We start from the raw sequence: 12,241 nt of genomic DNA on the forward strand, positions 1-12,241 counted from the left end.
TCATTGTCTTTATTACACGAGTGATGATCAGCCGATGATCGCTCTGTGTAATAGGGCCCTAAAATCATTGCTAAGCTTTTGCTAATCGTTCGCTGTAATTCCGCATTCGTTCACTAATCATTCAGTGTCATTCCAAATCGTTCCATCTTTTGCTGGGATCCGATGGAATAAAAGATTGTAGTAATGATCGTAACTAACGACTATCTTTGGGTGGGTTCACACTACGGAACGCGAGCAGAGAATTTCCGCCCATACCATAGACACCATTCTATGCCTGGTGGATTTCGCAGAGGCACGCGGCCGTGAATGGGTATGAGCTACGGAATCCGGCAGAAATTCTCCGCTTGGGTTCCGTAGTGTGAACCCACCCATTCCGTAGCTCCTACCTATTCCGTCGGATTCCGTGGCCGCGTGCCTCTCCGCCCGTGCTATAGACACCATTCTATGGGCGGACGGGCGGATTGCGGAATCCGTCCGCCTATGGAATGGTGTCTATGCCTCTGGCGGAAAGGTGCACGGCTGTGAATGGGTACGAGCTACGGAATCCGGAGGAAATTCTCTGCTCGGGTTCCGTAGTGTGAACCCAGCCTCTCTGTGTAATATGGTGAACAATTTCAGGTTGACGATATACAATCTTGTTTATCGTTAATCGGTAATCGTTAAAGTAGGGTAGTAAGATGATAAAAATAAGGGTCTTATTATGATGGAACCTGTAGGTCAGCTGTCAGGATTGGGTGAGCTGTGCAGATCTCCTCCTCTTCCTCATCATTATGGGAGATGATGGTGTTTCTCCATCTCGCGCTCCTTACACCTGTCTGGAGACATAACATCTTGAGCATTTCAAACAAATGCAAATCTCCGTCCTTTCCTTCCTCAAAGCCGAGTTAAATCATTATTTGCGGGGCGTCGGGGCGCGGAGTGACATTTACTCAGCGGGTCATTCAAGGTCTTGGTGACTTTGCTGGCACAATGGAGGAGCCGGGGTCTCCGCGCTCGGCTCCGCACTCATTCATCTCTCCTTCACAACATGAAATTATGCAAGAAAGGAGCCGAGACCATTGTCCTTACAGCGAGGATTAACCGAGAGGAAATTGTTCTGTCATCCGGCTCTCCTTCTCCGTTCCTGCTTGTCCTCGCCTTCCACGTCCTAATTTGATATTTCATGCTTTGTACAATTGAATAGATTGGCTGAGATGAAGAGTAATTATATTAATAAAGGGAACAGAGAGCTTGAAAGACAAGACTCCGGGATGAGAGAAGCTTCTATAGAGGCCGGCCGGTGCCACGTACAGCACTTCCACTTACCTCACTAGCTGCTACTACTGCTAAAGGAAAATATATTTTTTTTAGTTTTTTAGATTAACCCTTCTGTTTTATCAGTATCTTTCTGTAGGTGAGGTCTCCAGAACTGGACACAGTATTCCAGATGTCACTAGAGCTCTATACAGCGGGATGACAATCTCCATCTTGCTACTGATTATACCTCTAGCTATAAAGCCCAGCACACCATTATATACACAGCCCAGCATACCATTATATATACACAGCCCAGAATACCATTATATATATACAGCCCAGTATACCAATATATATATATATATATATATATATATATATATATATATATACACAGCCCAGCATACCATTATATATATATATATATATATATATATATATATATATATACATATATACAGCCCAGCATACCATTATATATATATATATATACAGCCCAGCATACCATTATATATACAGCCCAGCATACCATTATATACACAGCCCAGCATACCATTATATATACACAGCCCAGAATACCATTATATATATACAGCCCAGTATACCAATATATATATATATATATATATATATATACAGCCCAGCATACCATTATATATATATATATATATATATATACAGCCCAGCATACCATTATATATATATATATATATATATATATATATACAGCCCAGCATACCATTATATATATATATATATATATATACAGCCCAGCATACCATTATATATACAGCCCAGTATACTATTATATACACAGCCCAGCATACCATTATATATACACAGCCCAGAATACCATTATATATATACAGCCCAGTATACCAATATATATATATATATATATATATATATACAGCCCAGCATACCATTATATATATATATACAGCCCAGTTGCCCTTCTCCTGTTGCATTTCATGGGCTTTGAACCCAGTATCACTATCCTTACTTACCAAACCTTCTCCTATCTCACTATCCTTACCTACCAAACCTTCTCCTATCTCACTATCCTTACCTACCAAACCTTCTCCTATGTCACTATCCTTACCTACCAAACCTTCTCCTATGTCACTATCCTTACCTACCAACCCTTCTCCTATGTCACTATCCTTACCCACCAAACCTTCTCCTATGTCACTATCCTTACCTACCAAACCTTCTCCTATCTCACTATCCTTACCTACCAAACCTTCTCCTATGTCACTATCCTTACCTACCTAACTTTCTACTTTGCACTATCCTTACCTACCAACCCTTCTCTTATGTCACTATCCTTACCTGCCAACCCTTCTCCTATGTCACTATCCTTACCTACCTAACTTTCTACTTTGCACTATCCTTACCAACCAACCCTTCTCCTATGTCACTATCCTTACCTACCTAACCTTCTCCTATGTCACTATGCTTACCTACCTAACCTTCTCCTATGTCACTATGCTTACCTACCTAACCTTCTCCTATATCACTATCCTTACCTACCTAACCTTCTCCTATGTCACTATGCTTACCTACCTAACCTTCTCCTATGTCACTGACCCAGAACAGACCCCTGTGGCCGCCCCTTGTAACCAGTCTCTGCTCATAATACACTCCATGGGGATCGGTACCTATAGGCTTTGCTTTGCACATAACAACATCCCCATAGACACTTGTTGGGATGGTGCAGAAATCCTCATGGTGTCCCCTATACTAATAATGAAGATTGTGGGAATCTTGGCTGAAGCCTTAGGGCGATGGAGAGAATTGTGGAGTATTTTGTGTCGTACACCCAGAATTTAGAGCCGATTAGAGGCCAAACACTATAATTCGTTCTCTCCATCCGCCGTGATGATTAGCCACTTTGAGGCAACCGAGGAGTCACGTCCTATCACCAGCAGCTCAAAGAAATTGCTAAACAAAGTGACACGAGCCATGCCTCGTCCTTCCCGGTAATAAGCAATGGGGGTGTAGTTGCAGAGAGCGCTGCCTCCACCTCCTGCTGTTACTCAATTAACACTGCTTGTCACTGCGCCGGCCGGAACGCTGCTGAACGACAGGAGCCCGGAGGCCGGGACGGGAGGTGACTGACAGGCTTTCTTCTGCCAACATGGCCTGGCTGGAAATGAACAATGTGGAGAAGGGAAAGGAAACAAAGGAAAGAAATAAGGGGGGGGGAGCGCTGCTCTGCAGGAAGCCGGACCAATGCACACACCTTTATTGTCTTTAGTGGAAGACGGGGAAGTTATTACTACATATTTGGAGGTGGAAACGCTCCTTACTGCTCCACAGGGTGCAGGGTTGTTAGCGGTTACACCACGTTGGCACCTGATCCGTGTCCGATACCTTGAATAGAAAGCACGGCCACCCATGTGGAGGTCATAGTGGATTTACATCACCGTCTAAGAGGACCGGTCCCCCACCACCCTGGGTAAAATCAGTGACTGGGTAGAGAGTAATCCAAAGATATTAAAGTGTTCCGTTCAAATCAACTGGTGCCAGAGATTTGTAATTAATTTCTATTAAAAAATTTCCAGTACTTATCAGCTGCTGTATGTCCTGCAGGAAGTGGTGCTCTCTGCTGCCACCTCTGTCCATGTCAGGAACTGTCCAGAGCAGTAGAAAATCCCCATCCCTCTCTTGCTCTGGACAGTTCCTGACATGGACAGAGGCGGCAGCAGAGAGCACTGTGCCAGACTGGAAAGAATTCACCACTTCCTGTAGGACATACAGCAGCTGGTAAGTAATGGAAGATTTGAGATTTTTAAATAGATGTAAATTACAAATCTTTATAACTTTTTGACACCAGTTGATTTAAAATAATGTTTTCGCCGGAGTACTCCTTTAAGTGAACAAAGCCAAGTTGTCATACCACCTACAACCCGTGTCGCCTTACTTTTGGAAGACAGCAGTAATGTTTTTTCAGATCTTAAACCAATTTTCTTGGTTCCTGCCCCTCAGCCCTCCTTGTTTTGCTTCTTTCTCAGCTCCACAATTTCTGACTATAATATAAACTCCTTACATATGCGTCATCACTGCGATCCTAGCAACACGCAGAATACTCAAAAACTGTTTAAAATGGGAAAAAGGAAACAATCATCTGCATCTTCCCCAGTTTAAATGCAAAGCAGCGGTCACTTGTTGTGTGGCAGTTGGGTCTCCCTGTAGGGGGCGCTGTTTTCCTTCATTACACTCTTCTCTTACATTGTAGACGCCACTCGCTGGGATGTTGCTAGCGAGATAAAAGGAAAAAGTGAAGGTTCCTTTAGACTCGGGGATGTGGGGAGTGTAGCATGTCTGAGTGATCGCATGGAGAGCTAATAGCAGATTATAGAGATTGGATAACTGAGTGTTGATTTTGTATAAAATATCCGCCAGCTGCTGCACATCACTAATGTCTGCCTGGAGGAGATAGACACAGACTTAAAAGCATTTCACACTCCGGGAGCAAATATTAAGGTGAGCAATTTCTTCTGCAATTTATATAATTGTCTTTGTGGCGCGTTCACATCTGAGGAATGGCAGGAGATAGGAAACTTGCTCTTTTCTTCCATATTTCCCAAGGATAAACTCATCACAGGTTATCCCATTGCTGAGACCTTAAGCGATCACCTGTGATCTGAGGCTGAGCGCCGCTGCAAGTGTTCAGTGTTCCTACAGCGCCTCCACAGGTGACAGAAAGCATTACATTATCCATGTGATTGGTGGATAAGCCGAGTCCTCCAAAGCTAGTTATGTATGGGGGTTTGCTGACTCTCTTAGTCCCTTGATGAAAGGGAAAAGAGGAAAAAAGGTGAACCTGACATACTGACTTTCATTATCAGCCCTTTTGTTCTTATGGAACATAAACTAAAAGCCAACACCAAAGGAGTCTGAAATAAAAGGAGAGGAAAGCCATGCTGGGGACCAGGAATGAGAGGAGAGCCGTGCTGGGGACCAGGAATGAGAGGAGAGCCATGCTGGGGACAAGGAATGAGAGGAGAGCCATGCTGGAGACAAGGAATGAGAGGAGAGCCATGCTGGGGACCAGGAATGAGAGGAGAGCCGTGCTGGGGACAAGGAATGAGAGGAGAGCCATGCTGGGGACCAGGAATGAGAGGAGAGCCATGCTGGAGACCAGGAATGAGAGGAGACCCAAGCTGGGGACAAGGAATGAGAGGAGACCCATGCTGGGGACAAGGAATGAGAGGAGAACCATGCTGGGGATGAGGGGTGAGAGGAGAGCCGTGCTAGGGACCAGGGATGAGAGGAGAGCCATGCTGGGGACCAGGAATGAGAGGAGAGCCATGCTGGGGACCAGGAATGAGAGGAGAGCCATGCTGGGGACCAGGAATGAGAGGAGAGCCATGCTGGGGACCAGGAATGAGAGAAGAGCAATGCTGGGGACCAGGAATGAGAGGAGAGCCATGCTGGGGACCAGGAATGAGAGGAGAGCCATGCTGGGGACCAGAAATGAGAGGAGAGCCATGCTGGGGACAAGGAATGAGAGGAGAGCCATGCTGGGGACCAGGAATGAGAGGAAAGCCATGCTGGGGACAAGGAATGAGAGGAGAGCCGTGCTGGGGACCAGGAATGAGAGGAGAGCCATGCTGGAGACAAGGAATGAGAGGAGAGCCATGCTGGGGACCAGGGATGAGAGGAAAGCCATGCTGGGGACCAGGAATGAGAGGATAGCCATGCTGGGGACCAGGAATGAGAGGAGAGCCATGCTGGGGACCAGGGATCAGAGGAGAGCCATGCTGGGGACCAGGGATGAGAGCAGAGCCATGCTGGGGACCAGGAATGAGAGGAGAGCCATGCTGGGGACCAGGGATCAGAGGAGAGCCATGCTGGAGACCAGGGATGAGAGGAGAGCCATGCTGGGGACCAGGGATGAGAGGAGAGCCATGCTGGGGACAAGGTATGAGAGGAGAGCCATGCTGGGGACAAGGAATGAGAGGAGAGCCATGCTGGAGACCAGGAATGAGAGGAGAGCCATGCTGGGGACCAGGAATGAGAGGAGAGCCATGCTAGAGATGAGGGAAGAGAGGAGAGCAATGCTGGGGACCAGGAATGAGAGGAGAGCCATGCTGGGGACAAGGAATGAGAGGAGAGCCATGCTGGGGACAAGGGATGAGAGGAGAGTCATGCTGGAGACCAGGAATGAGAAGAGAGCCATGCTGGGGACCAGGGATCAGAGGAGAGCCGTGCTGGGGACCAGGAATGAGAGGAGAGCCATGCTGGGGACCAGGAATGAGAGGAGAACCATGCTGGGGACCAGGAATGAGAGGAGAGCTGTGCTTGGGACAAGGGATGAGAGGAGAGTCATGCTGGGGATAAGGAATGAGAGGAAAGCCATGCTGGGGACAAGGAATGAGAGGAGAGCCATGCTTGGGACCAGGAATGAGAGGAGAGCCATGCTGGGGACAAGGAATGAGAGGAGAGTCGTGCTGGGGACCAGGAATGAGAGGAGAGCTGTGCTTGGGACAAGGGATGAGAGGAGAGTCATGCTGGGGATAAGGAATGAGAGGAGAGCCATGCTGACATACTGACAAACTAGATGATGGGGACAGAAGTATAATAAAGGAGGAGGATTTCTGTCCCCGACCAGTAAAGACAAATAAGTGTATCCGGATTGGTGAAAGCCACAAAAGTGCTGGATGAAGGTGGTGCTGTGGATATCGCCTATCTGGACTTCAGCAAAGCCGCAGATACAGTTCCCCATAAAGAGCTGATAGAGAAGTTGGAGAAAATTGGACTAAATCCCTGGATAGTTCAGTGGATTTGTGGTTGGCTGAAGGATCAGAGGGTTGTTGTTAATGGTGAATATTCCGAGCAGAGACTGGTTACAAGTGGTGTGCCACAAGGGTCTGTTCTGGGTCCTATTCTTTTTAATATGTTTGTAAGTGACATAGGAGAAGGGTTGGTAGGTAAAGTTTGTCTGTTTGCTGACGACACAAAAGTGTGCAATAGGGTTGATATTCCTGGAGGTGTCAGTAATATGGAAAATGATTTCGCTTTGCTAGATAAGTGGTCCAAACAGTGGAAATTAAAGTTCAACGTTTCCAAATGTAAAATAATGCACTTGGGGAGGAGGAATCCTCTATCCGAGTATCACATCGGCAGTTCTGTGTTAAAAAAGGCTTCAGAAGAGAAGGATTTAGGGGTAATGATTTCTGACAGCCTTAAAATGAGTCACCAGTGCAACCAGGCGGTGGGGAAAGCAAATCCTATGCTGGGGTGTATATATATATATATATAATGGTAGGCTGGGGTGTATAGCTAGAGGTATAACCAGTAGGAAGAGAGAGATTGTGATCCCGCTGTATAGAGCTCTGGTGAGGCCACATCTGGAATACTGAGAGGAGAACCATGCTGGAGACCAGGTATGAGAGGAGAGCCATGCTGGGGATGAGGGATGAGAGGAGAGCCATGCTGGAGACCAGGAATGAGAGGAGACCCATGCTGGGGACAAGGAATGAGAGGAGACCCATGCTGGGGACAAGGAATGAGAGGAGAACCATGCTGGGGATGAGGGGTGAGAGGAGAACCATGCTGGGGATGAGGGGTGAGAGGAGAGCCGTGCTAGGGACCAGGGATGAGAGGAGAGCCATGCTGGGGACCAGGAATGAGAGGAGAGCCATGCTGGAGACCAAGAATGAGAGGAGAGCCATGCTTTGAACTAGGGATGAGAGGAAAACCATGCTGGAGACCAGGAATGAGAGGAGAACCATGCTGGAGATGAGGGATGAGAGCAGAGCCGTGCTGGGGATGAGGGATAAGAGAAGAGCCATGCTGGATACCAGGAATGAGAGGAGAACCATGCTGGGGACTAGAGAGGAGAGGAGAGACATGCTGGAGATGAGGGATGAGAGGGAACCATGCTGGGGACCAGGAATGAGAGGAGAGCTATGCTGGAGACCAGGAATGAGAGGATAGCCATGCTGGGGACCAGGAATGAGAGGAGAGCCATGCTGGGGACAAGGAATGAGAGGAGAACCATGCTGGGGATGAGAGGTGAGAGGAGAGCCATGCTGGGGACCAGGAATGAGAGGAGAGCTATGCTGGAGACCAGGAATGAGAGGTTAGCCATGCTGGGGACCAGGAATGAGAGGAGAGCCATGCTGGGGACAAGGAATGAGAGGAGAACCATGCTGGGGATGAGGGGTGAGAGGAGAGCCATGCTGGGGACAAGGAATGAGAGGAGAACCATGCTGGGGATGAGGGGTGAGAGGAGAGCCATGCTGGGGACAAGGAATGAGAGGAGAGCCGTGCTGGGGATGAGGGGTGAGAGGAGAGCCGTGCTGGGGACCAGGGATGAGAGGAGAGCCATGCTTTGAACCAGGGATTAAAGGAAAGCCATGCTGGGGACAAGGAATGAGAGGAGAGCAATGCTGGGGACCAGAGACTTATCATGCCTAAGACCAGGACTATGCTAAAGACAATAAATAGGATAGTGGGAACCATGATGACCATGAATGAGAAGGAAGCCATGCTGGAGACTAAGAATGACAGACGGCCATATTTGAGACCAGAAGTGAGATGGGTACCACACTGGGGACAAGAAATAAGAGTTTGGAAAACCATGATGGAGACCAAGAATGAGAGGGGAGTCATACTTAAGGTGTAGTGAGCTCTAATGATGAGAGGATGAGCCATGCTGGCAACTAGAACAGGCGGGGGAATCATTCTGGAAATCAGGATTGGGAGGAGAGTCATGCTGGGAACCAGGACTGGGAGGAGAGTTATGCTGGGAACCAGGACTGGGAGGAGAGTTATGCTGGGAACCAGGACTGGGAGGAGAGTCATGTTGTGAACCAGGACTGGGAGGGGAGTCATGCTGTGAACCAGGACTGGGAGGAGAGTCATGCTGGGAACCAGGACTGGGAGGAGAGTCATGCTGGGAACCAGGACTGGGAGGGGAGTCATGCTGGGAACCAGGATTGGGAGGAGAGTCATGCTGGGAACCAGGACTGGGAGGAGAGTCATGCTGTGAACCAGGACTGGGAGAAGAGTCATGCTGGGAACCAGGACTGGGAGGAGAGTCATGCTGTGAACCAGGACTGGGAGAGGAGTCATGCTGGGAACCAGGACTGGGAGAAGAGTTATGCTGATGACCAGAAAGGAGAGGATGATCCAGCCTGGAGACCAGACCGGCATTTGACACATCATGATTTCTTGTCTCTTTTATTATTATTGGTCCATTTCAGTGCTTTACATGTTTGCCTATTCCATTTCACACTGTAACCTGCAGTCTATACGACAGCTTAAACATTTTATCATGTTTGAGGTCAAAAAACATGGAATAAATCAAATAAACAAATCTAAACAGGTAATTAAATAATATAAAATAGTAAGGCGGTGATTCCTGTTACTTTGCTCGGTCCACACCATGTGACCAGCGGTATTTCTGAATATTGGGGTTAACCTCATGTCTTCCAGATGCGGTAGACGACGTCTCGGCGCTTATAATTGGGAAAATGAAAACGTGGAAATATTTTTACAATAAAAACAGCAGGGGAGACGTAATTGGCGCTTTCCATGGAAAAAGCATTCAGCGGCTAAATCCCGTCAATACTGCCCTGACACATTTTCTGGGAGTGCGGCAGGAGCCGTCCGCCACCATTACCGACACAAATTGTGCTTTTAGAAGGGCTGAGCCGAGAATAGAGAGTTCACCTCAATTGTTCGAGCGCTCATCCTGATGGACGGAGCCGCAAGAAGAAAGAGAGACCTGAATAACCTTAGAGAAATCCTGCTCTCCTAGGAATAGTCACACACTCACATCTGCTCTATGCTTGGATGCACTATAAAAACACGATAAGGACTACAGGTACCAGGGGGACAAGACATAAGCCAAATGCAAATGCAGAAAATCCTGGAATAGGATATGGCGCTATTATTAATGCACATAATTATACTGCTAACGGGGGATTACCAAAGTGTTGTTGGCCAATAAAGGTATCACTACTAAAATACTTTGATCAAAAGTATTTATCATATGCTATATGCTATTTTTTCTAAGTGGAATTATACAAACAGTACCAGTTTACAGGGGACAAATATTACCCCCACATACTGACTAACTCCACCATATACTGACGAATACCCCCACATACTGACTAATACACCCACATAATGACTAACCCCACCATATACTGACTAATACCCCCATATACTGACTAATACAACCATATACTGACAAATACCCCCACATACTGACTAATACCACTACATACTGACTAATACCCCCATATACTGACTAATACCCCCACATACTGACTAATACACCCACATAATGACTAACCCCACCATATACTGACTAATACCCCCACATACTGACTAATACTGACTAATACACCCACATAATGGCTAACCCCACCATATACTGACTAATACCTCCACATACTGACTAACTCCACCATATACTGACAAATACCCCCACATACTGACTAATACACCCACATAATGACTAACCCCACCATATACTGAATAATACCCCCACATACTGACTAACTCCACCATATACTGACAAATACCCCACATACTGACTAATACCATTACATACTGACTAATACCTCCACATACTGACTAGTACCCCCACATACTGACTAATACACCCACATAATGACTAACCCCACCATATACTGACTAATACACCCATATACTGACTAATACAACCATATACTGACAAATACCCCCACATACTGACTAATACCACTACATACTGACTAATACCCCCACAAACTGGGTAATACCACCGCATACTGACTAATACCACCGCATATGACTAATACCACCACATACTAATACCCACACATACTGACTAACACCCCCACATACTGACTAATACCACCATATACTGACTAATACCACCACTGCTACGGAATAAAATCCACTGTTCAAAGACCAAAATCACCTCATACAGTGACCCTATAGCAGCAGATATCAGCTCTACACCATAAATGATTACAGTGCAGTTACAGCCAATGACTCACAGGGGGCTTCTTCTTTGAGTGAATCACAGGATGCTTCTTCTGCAATCACAGTTGCTCTCTTTGACTCTTCCTCTCCATCTGGCCTGGGCCATCATGAGGACTTCTCTCAGCCATGAGTCGTCCCCGTAGGATCTGCTAGACAAACATTTTAGGCTCCTCACTCATGCACCATAATCCCCCACATCTATACTGACCTATCTGTGCCCTCATATAGTGGTTAGTTCCCTGTGTACCCATACATACCCATGTAGACCCTTCTGTGCCCCCATTAGGCCCCTCTGTGCCACTATGTAGTAGTAACCCCCCTTTCTGTGCATCTCTATAGTATTTAGGCCTCCCTGTGCAGCTCCCATGTAGTAATAGGCCCCTGGGTGCAGTCACCATATAGTTAAGCAGCTCATCTATAGGTCCTCTGTCCAGCCTCTGTAGTATAGTTTCACCCTCATTCAGCCTCTTCAATATTGACCCCTTTTTGCAGTATAGCCCTTTGTCCATCCTCTGTAATACAGGCCTATCTTTGCAGTATAGCTCCCCCCCTTTGTCCAGTCCCTGTGTAGTATATGCCCGTCTGTGCAGTACAGCTCCATCTGTACTAATAGCTCCCCTTTGTGCATCCTCTGTAGTATAGCCCACCTTTGTCCAGCCTCTGTAATATAGGCCCCCTGTAGTATAGCCCCCCCCCCGTAAGATAGCCCCTCTGTTGTATAGCCCCCTCTTTGTAATAAAGCCCCCCATAGTATAGCCTCCTTTTGTAATAAGGCCCCCCCATAGTATAACCCCCTCTTTGTAATAAATTCCCCTGTAGAATAGCCCCCCTTTGTCCAGCCTTTGTAGTATAGCCCCCCCCCTTGTTCTGCCTCTGAAATATAGACCCCTCTGTGCAATATAGCTCCCCTGTAGTATAGCCCCCCTCCCTTGTCCAACCTCTGTCACATAGCCCCCTAAAGTGAAATTGGTCACTTGGTCACACTTGCCTAGGGATCTTGAACTTGAATGCC

This window comes from Dendropsophus ebraccatus, chromosome 2 (genome assembly GCF_027789765.1).
Source record: "Dendropsophus ebraccatus isolate aDenEbr1 chromosome 2, aDenEbr1.pat, whole genome shotgun sequence".
Lineage (NCBI taxonomy): Eukaryota > Metazoa > Chordata > Amphibia > Anura > Hylidae > Dendropsophus > Dendropsophus ebraccatus.